Below are 15450 nucleotides of genomic sequence, written 5' to 3' on the forward strand. Positions count from 1 at the left end.
TTTAGTCTTCCCCTTTAAAGACCAGAGGGGAAGAGGATGTGCTTAGTCATGATGTGACTTGATATGCTCATATAGGTTGGTGAGGGTGGGTTTCCTTTTATCTGAGGAGTAGGGGACAGAAGATAAGGGGAAGAGGGAGGGAAGGTGAGACTAGGAGGAGAGGAGGGAAGGAGCTACGATGTAAAGTGAATAAAGAAATAAACAAATAAATTATTGTTTAAAAAGACACATTTTCTCTAGATAGAAAATATATAGGCTAAATGCTAAATATTTCATATACTAAGAAGAATGTTTGTATAGAGTATAAAATGCTTCCAAGTTTGGTATGTATATATTATATATATTTACACAAAATTCCTCTATAGATTACATTAGTGACCTATGGCATGAATATTAGAACTAAATTTTTTAAGTATCTAGTATCATTCCACTTTATAATTATTACTATTAAGTTGTTCCAGAATATTCACTCTTAGGTTGACATGTTATGTCCAGATCATGAGGCCTCAAAAACCACCAGGAGTCTAAAGTATTGCTTTTAAATTACATGTATTATCAGTAGGCCCGGCTAGTAATCAATCAAGACACAGACACTTGTTATATTTTGAAATAGTCTTAGTTAACCGGGACAAGACAGATATCAATCCTCTAAACTACCTCCCGTAGTGGGGCAGGTATGGGATCCCTGCCTCAATTCTATGCCATCTGTTTTTAATAACTTTTATCAAGCTACCTCCCATCCATAATCCCAAATACTTGCTAATGTTCTTTATCTGCGCCGGATTCTCCATCTATGCTGCTGGCCACGTGTTTCTCCTCCAGCTAACCCATGGCAACCTTCCTCTCTTCACTTCAGGTCTCTCTCCTCCTCGGGGTGGTCTTTCTTCTTCCCAGAATTCCTTCCTCTCTAAACCCCACCTATCTACTGCCCTGCCCAGGTGGGATGGCTTTTTATTAAACAAAAGATGGGTCAGACAGCAAGCAGTAATTAGCATCAAAATACATCAGATCATCCCTCAACACTAAAGTCCTACATAAAAACAAAGAGCCTTTATTCTAGCATGCTGGGGTTGAGCACTCAAACAAAATGGCGGAAACCCTGATGGGAATGTGCAGGGGAATTTCTACTGTGGCTACAAGACCTCAATTGAGATTGGCCAGTGCCCAAGGAGGCTACATGACTCTGGTCGGTCGATAGTTAGGGTTTTTATTTTTAAACCAGTAGCTAAGCAACTTTATCTTCTTCAGGCCAGGTATCCTGGCCATCTCTGGTTGGCTGTCTGTTTTCTCATGTTATTTCCAGTAACTGCTGAACTCATTTCTGAGGAATGGAGGTTCAGGCCTGTTCCAAGCTAACAAGAAACTGAAGCCTGTCATGGAGTTGGCTAGACTTATTTAACCAGACCTCTTCAGACATACAAGTGACTAGAGAAAGAAAGCTTTGCTGCATGCAGTGGTTTCACAGATTTCATGAAGCTGTTTTCCATTTTTATTATTTTTCAGAAACCAAGACATATCTTAACTATAAATTGAAAACTTACGTTTTTGGCTTTACTGTAAAATGTAATCTTAAGTCCAAATTTCTAAATTTTGGAAATGATAAATCTCAGAAACAGCCTTTCTGTATTAGGTACAATTTCTGTTGCCTCTTGCGGCAGTTTGGATGAGAATAGTCCCCATAATTCATATATTTAAGTTCTTGGTCTCCAGTTGGTGAAAGTGTTTAAAAAGGATTAGGAGGGAAGCCCTTGTTGGACTATGTGTACTTTGTTTAAAAGAAGGCCTGATTCAAAATGGTACACAGAGTATTGTCTCCTCAGGGCAAGATCCAACCAGCTAAGCCTCCAATTCATGAAAAGGAATTAAAGGATAGCTTAAGCACTGAAATTCAAGGACAGGAGGCCAGGTTCTATAACAAGCAGGCTACGACCTTGGCAGCTTTGTCCACAAGGTTCTGAATTTACAGTAAAAAAAAAAAAAAGATACAGAGAGGGCATTGTAGAATATTTCTCTGAGGTTAAGAAAAGCTGCTGAGAAAAGATATGTGACAGAGGAGTGCCTGCATGGAGGCCTGGAGAGGACACTGAAACTTTGAAGGTAAAGCAGGGATTTTGTTGGAGGCCCCAAGAAGATATTGGAGATGGCAGAGCCATCAAGTAAATAGCTGTCAACTAGAGCAGCTAACAAGATGTGAAACTAGCCCAAGGGATAGAAGTGTTTCAGTCAGCGAAGCTGGAAAAAAAGAGGTATCTTATAAACCCTTTAATACCAGACGTGGAGTTATGGAATGTGGAGTTTGCCCTTCTGGATGTTGGTCTTGCTTTGGTCTAGTATCTCCTCACTAAGCCCACATTCTGGAGTGGTATTGTATTATCTGGGCTATTGTATGTTGGAAAAATGGCTACTTCTCCCAAATACTCTTTTTGGATAGGTTATAAAAAGGCTTCTAGGGTCTTTTTTACTCTCACACGTGTCTCTTTCTTTATTAATGCTTCTCTTTCTCCTTAACCCTTTTGACTTAGGTTCATAATAAAATGTCTTTAATAAAATCTACATCTCTCCTCTTAATAAACCAGCTAGTTCTAAAGATACCAACCTTGATTGGCCTGAGTTGAGGTCTTTAAAAGATTGGAGAAATTCCTCATGCTGATGAGGGAGGAAGTGTATCACTGTGTCTTCCTCCCCTTACTGATGATAGTTCCTGGAACTCTAAACACATTGTCTAAAGGTAGTGGAGACTTTCAAATAAAGAAACAATATAGTATTGGTCCCTCTTGACAGAGTTATTTATAAAGGGCCTCACAATCAATCATCCAGGTGGGAAAATATCCTTTAAGGAAGCTGTCTGCTCCATAGATTTTAGGAGTAGCATACCATCTGCCTAAGATATAGTTTAGCATAGCTCCGGATTCCACATTTTTCTTCCTGGATGCTCCAGAGCTTCCTCCACAATGGCCTCTCTGTTTACTGCTCACTCTTATCCCTTTAGAGTATTCTTCACAATGATCTTTCTAGCCACTGGCCACTCTTATCCCTTGGGAATATTCTCCTTCACAAGTCTCTCCAGCTATTGGCCACTCTAATCTTTCAAAAGCTTTGGCCTCCTCTATGATCTCTCTTGCCACAGATGACATTATTGAGAATATTTCCTCCATAATGGTCTCCTCGGTCGTTGCCTACTCTGGTCTCATGAGGGTGCTCCACCAGTTCTATAATGGCTCATGTTCTAAACTACCTTCTGTGTGCTACGCTTGGATTCTTTTCAGGAAGATCCCAGGACTTGGAAGCAAGATAAAGTCACAGAATGATCCTTTCAACACTGCTCCCTGCCTCTTGGATATATTTTACAAAGAGAATCTGTATTCACTGTAGTGTGATAGTGATATTTTACCACTTAAGCCTTTTCTTTTCTTTTTGTTTTTTTATTTTTTTGAGACAGGGTTTCTTTGTGTAGTCTTGTCTGACCTGGGCTTGCTTTGTACAGCAATCCGCCTCCCTCTGCCTCTCTGAGTACTGGGATTACAGGCATGTTAAGCTTTTCTTTTCAAAGTTGCAAGAATAATTTGGATTCTAATATATGTTGGTAGGAGGGTCTTGTCTTTCTTCCACTGTTTTGCAAATGCTTAGCATGAAGTTTTTCCTAAACTGTGCAGTAAGGTGGTAAGCAAATAGAACAGTCATCTAGAATAAACTATACATAATTGAGAATAAAGAGAATTACATTTCACCTGAGGCTAATAAGGATGGAAATTCAGCATGATGGTCTAAGAGGTCTTGAAAGTGTGCTCTAATACTTTACAAAATGACAAATGTATTTATAGCTTTAAACACCAAGGCAGTTGGAAATAGCAGAATGTATTAGACAGAAATTATGACTGCGGCTAGTAATTGTTGAGTTCTTGTTAGAAAGGGACTGAGTACAATCTGTCTAGGGGCATTTGTGGGGAAAAAGTTTCTTTTCCAAGTCATCAGAAGTTAACAATATCTCAAAATCTTAGAGTAGGGGCTGTCATTTTGCAGTTTAGAGTCATCTTCTGACTAAACATGTCCTCCTAATTTTGGCTTAAGAGACTCAACAAACGATGCAGTTATTATAGAGTCATGATACTGGCAGGAAAAAGAATTTTCTAAAAACATATTGTGGCCTTCCTATTGGATATTAGACTACTGAAACAATGGCCCTCAATATACTGGAATTTTCCATGATAAAAGAAGATAAAGTCTGAACATGTTTCTAGAACAGAGGAGAAACTTATTTTACAGATACAGATACAGATACAGATAGAGATAGAGATGCAGATACAGATATAGGTACAGATATCGATAGAAATGTATATATATGTATATATATATATATATATATATATATATATATATATATAGAGAGAGAGAGAGAGAGAGAGAGAGAGAGAGAGAGATGGAGATAGAAATTTCATTCAGCTCTCATAATTTGTCAGATCACCTTGCAGGAGAGACTGGAACATAGACAATTGTCCCAGCATGATTTTCTGTTGCTGTGATTAAATACTGACCAAAACCAACTTAGGGAGGAAAAGAGTTAATCTCAGCTTACAGGTTACAGTTCATTGTTGAAAAGAGCTCAAGTAGGAATCTAGAGACAGGAATTGAAGTAGAGGCCAAGGAGGAACACTGTATTGGCTTGCTTTCCCTGGATCATCCAATTTCTTCCCTATTCCAGGACCCCCTGTCAGAAGGTCACACTACTAAAAGTGGGTTGGCCTCTCCAGATCAAACATTAATCAAGAAATTATTCCCAAAGACATTCCCAGAGTTCAATCCGATGAAGGCCATTTCTCAGTTGATTTTGCTCTATCCCAGGTGACTCTAGTTGAATTAATTTGACAAAAAGTAACCAGAACAACAACGATGTATCAGTAATTTGCATAGCCATACTTAGACCAGGACAGCTCAGCTTTACATAATTTTTCTTTCTACTCATATATAAATCTCTGGTCATGACCTGGAAGATTGTGTGTGTGTGTGTGTGTGTGTGTGTGTGTGTGTGTGTGTGTGTGTGTGTAACCACATTATTTACATCTCTTTTCTCTGTTTTTGGTTCCTTTCTCTTTAGTAGGAATATTGAAGACAGTTGACTAAACCTAGTTGTTGGGTCATCTATGGTCCAAGCTTTGTCTCATGACTCCATTCTATTTGGAAGTTTTTCCTTTACCAGTAGGTCCAAAAATATTCACTAGAAGAATTTTGAATGAAATCATGAAAGAATCAAATAAATGCTCAACACACATTGCTGCTCCAGCTGAGGAAAATTTCTAGAGTCATCGCATCTCCCATGCCTAGCAGAAGGCTCACTCTGCACAGTATGTTTCCCTCTGCTAAAGTCACCATGACTTCTGATAATACAAAAGTCACAGAAATATTTTGGTCTGAAAGTATAAATCTCCATTGGTTATAAAGCATATGATGCATATGAAGCAGAGGTGGGGGATGTAATTTATTTTCCCAACTTTCATAGGCTTTTAGTCAGAAGAAATTCCTGTTAACAAAAGGTAGATTAACAGGGGAAAAAAAGCAATTTTAATAACAGATGCATATGAATACTGGAGCAGATTGCTTCCTTGCAAACTAATTTCCTTTCAAAACAGTGGCTTGGAATTCTGTCTTAAGTAGAGTTCCAACAAAGAGCAATGTATCTTAGAATGACAGACAAAGGACCAAATGACGCTAGCCTCAGAAGGAATGTGCTAGAGCCCACGTTGGATTCTATTGGCTATTGTGGTCTAGCCCCTGTGGAGCATGGTGACATGGGGTTGAGGGGTGGGGTTGTGGGGTTGGGGGAGTTGAATTTCTTCTATGAAAAGGAACTGGAACATATTTGAAAGACCTTTTGTCTCTATGAACCTCTGTTCTGTAATTAGGCAAACAGAAAGGAAGAAAGCTCTTTCACACATTAACTATCTTTTTTATTCAATGGTGCTTAATTGTTTTATTTATAACTTATTTTCATTGTATTGAGGACAGAACCAAGGCAGGGCCTTGCACATTCTAAGCAAATATTCCTGTGCTGAGCCCCATCCACAGCCCCCATTTTAGGGAGAGAGAGTTTGTTTCCATCATATATTTCTATACTTCACCCTATAGAAGAAGAACTGAAAAGGAGGGCAGATGGAAGAGAAGAAGATGAGAAAAAAAAAAAAGAATGAGTAAAAAAATGGAAGTCTAAGCAAAACCCGGGGAAAGAAAACCAAAATATTCCATGACAAACAAATATGGCCAATATTTGTGTAGTCTGCTTACGGCAGCTTTAGGAATTTGGGAGTACAGAAATAGTAATATTTACTCAAAGAGCCGGAAATAAAAATATTTCTCCATGAACATATGAACATTTTATATCTGTTGATTTATAAAACTATAATATTTAAGTCTCACCTGCTATAAATAAGTGTTATTCTAATGTTGAAGCAATATCTGGTCTTCAAGTGTGAGATTCTGAAATGTAAGAAACTGCTTTTGCAGGGATGAAACTATTCCTTTTTATTATGAAGGGTTTCTTTGGACTCCCCAGTGGAAATTTCTTAGGTGCTAAAGAGGAGGTGGTTCTGAGATTCACTAGGGGGAGCATGGGGACTCTGGGCCTGTAGCTAGTCCCATTTGTGTGATTTAATTGGGAGAGTGGAATGCTCTCAGCTGATGACAGGAATCATTACTGAATCTAAGGAGTCTTAATAGCCTGCTGATTTAAACCAAAAAGGAGGGAGGTGGATAAATTGATGAAAGGAAGTGGATTTAGTAAAAGTTGGACCTGAGGAAAACAGAGACTTTTCTTTTTTGAGTTTCCATTGTGGGTAGTGGTGGTGATGCGAAGTATGGGGTGTGAGGGGCTTTTGTGGGACACAGTGCACTACCAGGAGACAATGGATACAATTAAGATCTCCACCTTGAACAGAGCTCTTTTCTCCAGAGTGTTGTCTCTTGTACTTCTTTTGTAAGGTCAACTAAGATCTAGAACCTTGACTTTCTGGGAGAGTATACACATTATATTTTCAGAAAAGTTAATTATTTCTAAACATCAATTCCTATGAGCTGAGGCAAAAAGAACATATTACGAAGAGGTCTCAGGTTGAAATTTAGAATCATTTTTAAGGAATGCAAAAATGACTGTTTTCATCCACCTTGCTACTGAGAGACAACACATACATATACATCCTGTAGAAAACTTGGGTGAGCATCTGTGATGAATAATTTGTGAATCTATAGCTCTACTTGAGATTCAAAGAGCCTCAGATTCCAGCTGTCCTTCCATTATTTCTTATTGGGCACAATATAAAAATAATAATAAATATTTTCCAGGTGGGCTTGATGAATGGGGATCTAGATCTACCTTTGCCTTGTTATTTAATGAAATGTCTGGAGAAGCTACTCAACTCAGAGAAAGGCTGGACGACACAGAGTGACAATATCTGTACTACACTTCAGCCCCTAGCACATCAAAATTCCCGGACCTCTGTTTCTCTGGAATTCTCAGATAGAAATGATAATGTAGTCACCTATTTTATTTTTTTAAAATGCCAACAAAAGTAAACGAGTGATAACTAATGTGAAACATATTATATTATCATGTATTTGGGTTCATTGCAACCATGCATTTTATTCAATTTCTGTACAGAAAAAAAAAGAGGGGAGAAGGATAGGGAGGGAGATTGTGTTCTCAATCAGGCTGTTGTTAAATGATTTGTGGCAGGTCGTGAAGACGGTTCAGCAGGGAAAGGTGCCTGTTTGCAAGATTGGCAGCTTGAGTTCAATGCCTGGGATCCACACGGTAGGCGAGAACTGACTCCCGCAAGTTGCTCTCTGACCTCCACACATACTCCGTGGGTTCTATGTCCACACACATGCACACTGGTACATGGGATAAACAGATAAAATGCAGCAAAATGCTTTGAAGGGTAAAAAAAAAATGCCTTGAAGGCTTAGTGGGAAATGTGGCATTTAAAGTGTAAATATCCTAAAAATATGAGTCTTACTCATACAATCTCAGGTGGGTTTATATGTCAATAGTAAATTGGAGAACTGATTGTGTGAGGGTTTTCTTGGCTAATCATTTGGGAAAACAGAACACTGCTCCTTTTCATGCCTCATCTTCGTAGCAGGTTTTGTGGGAAGAGGTCTGTGGGAGAGCTCAACTGTTCGCATATTGTTACACTGTGCTAGTAAAAGCAAATTCCAAAGCTACACTGAGTCAAGAGATGAAGAAATAGATCACACGCGTATGGAAACTGCAAAGATTCATTGTAGAATGTACACAGAGTCTATCATCAATTGAATTTATTATTTCAATCACTCCACAACCAGGGGGTAGAGATGGAAACCGATATGTAGATACATTTCACACATCTGTGTGTCTGACTAGCAGACTTTCACACGATGCGGCACAAAGGCAGTCAGTCACAGCAGAGCAGACAGTTGGGTCCCTTCAGCGAGTTGCTGCTTTCCATGTGTGGAGGCAGAAACAGCAGCAAATCAGCACTAAAAGAGTATGATATTTACAGTACATGCAGCAAACAGTTTTGAAAATCATCACAAATTTATATTTTCATATGCTGCACTCCAGATAGTGATTCCAACATTTCTGAAGAAATAAATACATTTAACTATGTCCCACTGCTCCCTTTTGAATGAGAGTGCATACTCTATGATATTGGATGTTAGCTTAATGTAATTTAAAAATTTTTATAGGGGCTCACAGTCATGAGATTGCCTAGGGTCTCAGAAGATGTTTTGGACTTTGAAATGTTGAGACTTTTAAAAACTCTGGTTATTTTAAAAGTTAGATTGAATATACTGTGCACTGAGAAATAGTGATAACCATATAAGAGCCAGGAGTGGATGCTTTAGTTTGAATAGTAAGTGTTCCCGATAGGTCCATATTTGAACATTTGGTCCCCAGATGGCAGCACTGTTTCTGAGGATTGCAAGAACCTTTAGAAGGTGAAACTTCAATGGAGGAAGTGGTCAAGTCAAATGTGGTCAAGTCAAATATTGAGATGTCAGATACATAGCCTCTCTATATTTGTAGCTCAATGGCTTGGTCTGATGGTGTTGTTGTTGTTTTGCTTTTTTGTCAATCAAGTTGTTTATGTCATATATGAATTGTACTTAAAAATGGGAAATGGGGCATTGTAGTATATATCTGTTATTGCAGGAGGATCAAAAGTTCAAGGCCATCCTTGGCTGCATAGTGGTTTATGATTTGAAAGCTAGACTGGTATACATGACAATCCACCTTAAAAAACAAACAAACCAATAAAAACAGTGGGATAGGAACAGCATAGATAATTTTAGCCAAATGCAGGTAAATAAAAACAGAGGGGTAAGAAGCCTCAAATACTGAGGAGACTTCTTTGTGTAGGTAAAGAATTACCTTGGAGAAGACAAGAGTGTTAAAAGTTGACTGCCATCAGGTAGAATGCAGTGTATGGGGAGGACAGAAAGCGTTCTGGAAACAGTGAACTCATTAGGGTCCCTGACAAAGAGGCCAGATTAGAAGAGTCTAAAGAGGAAATGGTCAATCCATTTATCCACAAATTTCGAGAATTCCTTGTTTTTAATAGCTGAATAGTATTCCATAGTGTATATGTACCACAGTTTCTTTATCCATTCTTCTATTGAGGGACACTTAGGCTGTTTCCATGTTCTGGCTATTATGAATAAGGCTGCTATGAACATGGTTGAGCAAATTTTCTTGCTGTGTGCTGGAGCATCTTCTGGGTATATTCCAAGGAGTGGAATAGCTGGGTCTTGAGGAAGCCCTATTCCCATTTTTCTGAGATAGCACATAATGAGTGAGTTAACCCAGAAGCAGAAAGACTCAAATGGTATATACTCACTTATATCTGCATATTAGCCCAAGGGGCAGGTCCCACGAAAGCCTTCACTTACCAGGAAACTGAGACAGAGGGGAGGACATTCTAGTGGGACTCTAGATGAGAGAAGCATGGGAGAATGGCAAAGTAGAAGGATCCAGAGGGTCCTAGAAGCCTACAAGTAGAACATTATGATAGGCAGATTTGGGCACAGGGGTCCCGCTCAAACTAAGGCACCAGCCAAGGACAATACAGGCGGTAAACCTTAAGCCCCTACCCAGATCTAGACAATGGACAGAACACTCTCCACAGTAGAGTGGAGAGTGTGATACTACTTTCTCACATACTCTGGTGCCTCGCCTTTGACCATGTCCCCTGGACGGGGAGACCTGGTGGCAATCAGAGGAAGGACAGCAGGTTACCAAGAAGAGACTTGATACCCTATGATCATATAGAGGGGGAGGTAATCCCCCTCAGGAACAGTCATAGGGGAGGGGAATAAGGGGAAATTGGGAGGGAGGGAAGAATGGGAGGATACAAGGGATGGGATAACCATTGAGATGTAACAAGAATAAATTAATAAAGGAGAAAAAATAAAGAGGAAATGGTGTTATAAGAGGTAAGGAAAAATAAAATAATACAAGACACATTTCAAAAACCACTTTCCAAGTTGTTTTTTACCCTTTGGAATAAATGACTGGCAATTACCTGGAAGTATATCCCTAAATACCCATATGGCATTCATTTATTTTTGTTTATATATATCTGCATGCGCAGTCACACAGATCCATGTATAGACACAGATACTTACACATGTACACATGCAGAAATATAGGAACATCTTTTCTTAAGAAAGGAATTTTGATAACAAATGGTTGCCTATTAGAAGATAAAATGCCACAATTCATTTAATAAATATATAATGAAGCTTGGTAAAATTGGTGATCTGTCTCTTGTTTTCTTTTTTTTTTTTTATTAATTGTTGGTAATCATTGTTTATAAGCTGTAAAGGCATTTCCATTGTTCTAAAATCAATCATGTTATGACATTTCTACCCATCTGTGCTTGGTGTTAAGGAACCCAAGATGTACATGGAGGCATAATTCCTGCCAAAGAGATGTGGAGAAATGCTGCTGTGCAGCTGTTTCCTCCAATATAAAACCTTTCATCTCAGAGGGAATCTTCTCAAGGCATAGGATTCCCTGGAGTGGAGAACACATCCTACCCTTCATGGAAGATCTTTACGATTTGGGATGTTCTAAAGGGAGATGACATCCCTTCCTTTGGGGAAGCTCAGATAGTAAACTACTCAATGGCTTCAAGAAGTCCCAGAAATGACAATATATACTACGCCTCTCTGTCTCCAAGCTTATATAAGCAATACAGACTATTGAGAGACACTCTCAGGCAAATTTATTAGTCTAGAAGACTCCTGGACAAGACAAGCTGCCCGGAAGAGGTGGGTCACCTATGCTGCCTTGAAGCAGCTGAGATCATCTGAGCTGTCTGGAAGAGGCTCAAACCAACTGTTGTGCCTGGATTAAAAAAAACACTCTGCAACCTGTAGAAATACTTGTAAGTTGTACAGTGCCTCTGTTTCCAGCTTTTGTGAGCTGTCACCCATACTTGATTGGGGTTTTGGCGATAGTTGTTTTTCTCATGCTTTCTGCTATTGTAAGGAACTTCTCATCCATATTCCTGTAATTAACCCTAATAAAACTAGTTGTTTTTTATCAATTTGGACTTGGGTGCTATTCATACTTTGGTTTGTCCTCATCTTGTCTGGCGTGAGTAGACAGTTGCTCATGTCTACCCAGAAAGAGTGCCACATGCTAAAGATACATAATGTACTATTAGGAGCTAGTTCACCACCTTGATCCATGTGCCATGTGCTAATTCTAGGAAGTGTGTTGCATCATTTCCATTTTAGAATAATAATAAAAAAAACCCCCACAGTTGGAAAAACCGCCCATCATTGCAGTACGTATCTTTAATCCTACTGCCAGAGGTCAGGGTCAGGAGGGTTCCTGAAGCACACTGGCCAGCAAATCTACCTGAATAGGTCAAATCTAAGTTCAGTGAGAGAGTCTCAAAAATTATGGGGGACTGATAAAGAAGACCTGCATGTCTACCTGGCTTCCACACACATGTAAATGTGTACCTGCACACACACATGCACACACACATATGAATTCATCCTATTAGGTCATGAATGATGGAGGTGACATGGAAATAAAATATGGCAGATAGTCATATTCAGAAGCGGAACTGTCCTTTTAATCAGAAAAACTGAACGGATGGATGCTCTCTTGGGAAGTAGAGATTGTGAACTTGTAGTGTGGGGGCCTTGAGGCTTTACAGATGAAGTAAGGGCACTTTGGAGGTGGAAGAGCACATTTGCAGGTCAGTTCCCCTTCAGTCTGGAAGTGGTGGGTACCAGCAGGTTTGGTGTGTGGATCTCCTTATCTGAATCTTCCATGTGTGATATCAGTCAAGTCAACTTTCCTGTCTGGAGTTTCTCACTTCACACAAGGCTTCTGAGTAATGAACTCATCACACACCAACAATAATAAAACAGAATGGAGAAATAGACTAAAATGTTTACATAACTTATCTGAGTGGCAGAGACTAGCGTTCTTTTTTTCAAGTAGGTCAGCACTCAAGTCAGAGCTACTTAAGAGAAAACATAAAAATAAAGCAGTATGGAATGGAATCTCATGGATCTTGCTGGTGGCTGTGGTTGGGTGATTGATTTTCTTATAATTCTCTGACTGCAGCTTGTCACTTGCCCTGTTCTACCCACAAACAACATCAAGCAAATTGGACTGAGTTTTGTACCTCAGTCAATGTGGTCCCTTTGCCTTTATCTGAAACCAGCTGTGCTCACTGCTCTAAACACAAGCACACAAGAAGTCCTGAGGCTTACCTGGTGATGGTTCAACAAAGAATATCTCAGCTGATTAAAGGCAAATCCTCCTGACTAGTTCCTACACAGAAAAGGAGCAAAGAATGCACCACGCTGCAAGACTTAATGGCAATTGTTTCATTCCAGAAATTGTTGCCTACAGGTAGTTTTACTTGCATTTGATACAATAGAAACAAAGAGACTAGAATTAAACTGAAAACTTTCAGTTGTGCCTGGTGCCAGTGTAGATGCTGCTTCTTCAGCTTGAACTCAAAATAGGAACACAGATATGGTTGCAAATATTTGTTGACACAAATAAAGTCCTTGAATCGCTTGTCCTTTTAATCAAGTGTAGAAGCAGCACGTAAGGGCCATGTAAGAGATGATAATACCCTGTTCTTTCCAGAAATATACAAAGCATATGACAATTTTCGCAAACATTGGTGGTTCCATAGGGCAATGAAATCAAGACAGCAGAAATAATCACCAGTTCATCCACGAGACCAAGAAGACTAAATAGTTAGCAGGGTTAGAAAAGCTGTGCAGACAGCAGTGAAGGTTATAGTAGTCTGTCCCACTGAGCTGTCACTTTGCATCCTTGACACGACTTGATATTCATTGTTCCCAGAATGTGCCTAACTATTTACGTGGCGTTTTTCTGCTGAGTGAAGCTGCGCCTACATTTTGTTAATTGAGGATTGACCAGGCCAGTTGAGGACTCTGGTCACTGCCTGCTCTTTACGGGTTGCTTTTCTGACTTTCCTTCTACACTTCACATATGCACTTCTGTATACAGATATTTTGGAACATAAAAGTAACATTTTAAGAGTAAAAGTGATTTAAATGTTTTTCTTTGACAAATCCTATCCGTGAGAAAATTTTCTTAAAATAGCTTTTAATCTGGCTCAGCCTACCTGCCCCTGCTTTACTGTACTTCACATTCGCGTATAGCATCGGACGATCCGCTGCATTTGCTCTTCATGATCTTCATTCCACAATGCTTTGCGCAGGTTGATGAAGGGAAACGTCCAACAGATTTGCTTCTTCCAGAAAAGACATCAAACTACCATAATCTGTTAGTTCTGACAGCTTAAATTAATCAACCCTTTCTTTTTCCTAGGTGGCAGGAAGAGAGGGAGGAGGGGAGGATTGAGAGGGAGGCTCTGTATTAACATGAATCTGTGCTCTACAAAGGGAAATCTGTCCCTGTGGTTGGATAATGAAGTGCATATGCTTTCAATTAGCGACATCTCTGTGCCTCACTTGAAGGCTCTTATTTGCTGCACTAATTTCCTATGATGATTCATGTTTCTACATGTACAAAAAATAATTTAAACAATTACTTGAGTCAGCTGAAATATGCGTGTCACACAGCAAAGAAAGCCTGTTTACTTGCAGTTGGCTACAAGAGACAAACACAGCCTTTACACAAGCTATTTTCATCCTTTGGCAAAAACGGGATACCTTCTGAAACTTATTTGGACGAACACTATTTGTTTGCGTGAACGCAAGAAACACGTGCTTGCATTAGTGGAAGGAAGCGGAAAACATAATTTACCACAATCCTGCCTGGAGAATGTATTTCCCCAGGAACCGGAAAACAGGAAAACCCCAGCTCTTTTAAAATTAGCTCCTAGTCCCAAATTACATCTTTATGTCCTGTATTCTCTGGCGTGTCACTAGCCATAGCCTTTGGACTCCCAAGTTATAACGCACCCTAGAGTCAGGTTCAGACTTGGAGTGACTGGCCCCTTGTGATTTTCCTGTGAGGGTAGCTCCAAACATCTTCCCTAAATGAGCTCAGTGCATTGCTCAGGCCTCTCCCGGTGCCAGCGAGGAGGAGCAGCTGCTGCAAGGAATGGCCCCAAGCCAAAGAAAGGAAGCCCCCACCCCCTCCCCCGCCCTGCCTGAGGGAGGACCCTCCTGAACTCTTCTGGACTCCCTAGTTCTTCTCTGGGCAATCGCCTGGTCCTTCGCAGCGCTGCTGCCTCTCGCGCTCATCCTGAATCCCAGTGAGCCCATCAGAACGTCGACTAACGACTCTCGGGACCAGCAGGCACAGAGGCTCGAGGCTCCGGACGAGGGGTCGCAGAACCACGGCTGGCACGCGCGTGTAATTATCCCACGACTTCCCCAGTGCAGTCGGAGGCGGAGAGGAGCGAGCACCCATGCGAGCCGGAAGCGGGCATCTAACAGCACCGGGTGAGCCCTAGTGTCCACTCGGTGCCCCCGCACTCGGACTGCACGCCCCCTAGGTCGGAACAAACTCGAGGTGTAGAAGTCTGCCCTGCACAAGTTCTTTGGCTGGAGCTGGGCGCTGCCCAGGCTCGCGTTAGCGGGTGCTCTTCAGTTTTTACCATGGTCACTAGAAGCTCCTCAGGGGCGCAGTTTTAAGGAGCTTGCCCCATTTTCCATGCTGTGTATTTCAACACCCTCCCCCTCCCCCCCGTCTCGCTCCATTCGTGCTGCACCAGTTGCCATGTGTGGGTGGTGGAGCCCTCATCGGTCTCCTATAGGGCCACCAACGCGACCCGTGTCCAGCTCCACAGCAAGCTCCTCTGGTGGAGAGGGGTCTGAATGAAGCCGCCAAGCGTCTCGGCCCTGTGCCTAGGCCTTGCTGGAGTCTTTTAGGGATGGCCCGACTTACCTGATCCACTACCCTCATCTAGGCTTTTGTGCGGCGACGCCCCCGCCCCTGCGGGA

The sequence above is a fragment of the Acomys minous genome, assembly GCF_964271855.1.
Source record: "Acomys minous genome assembly, chromosome: 1".
Taxonomy (NCBI): domain Eukaryota; kingdom Metazoa; phylum Chordata; class Mammalia; order Rodentia; family Muridae; genus Acomys; species Acomys minous.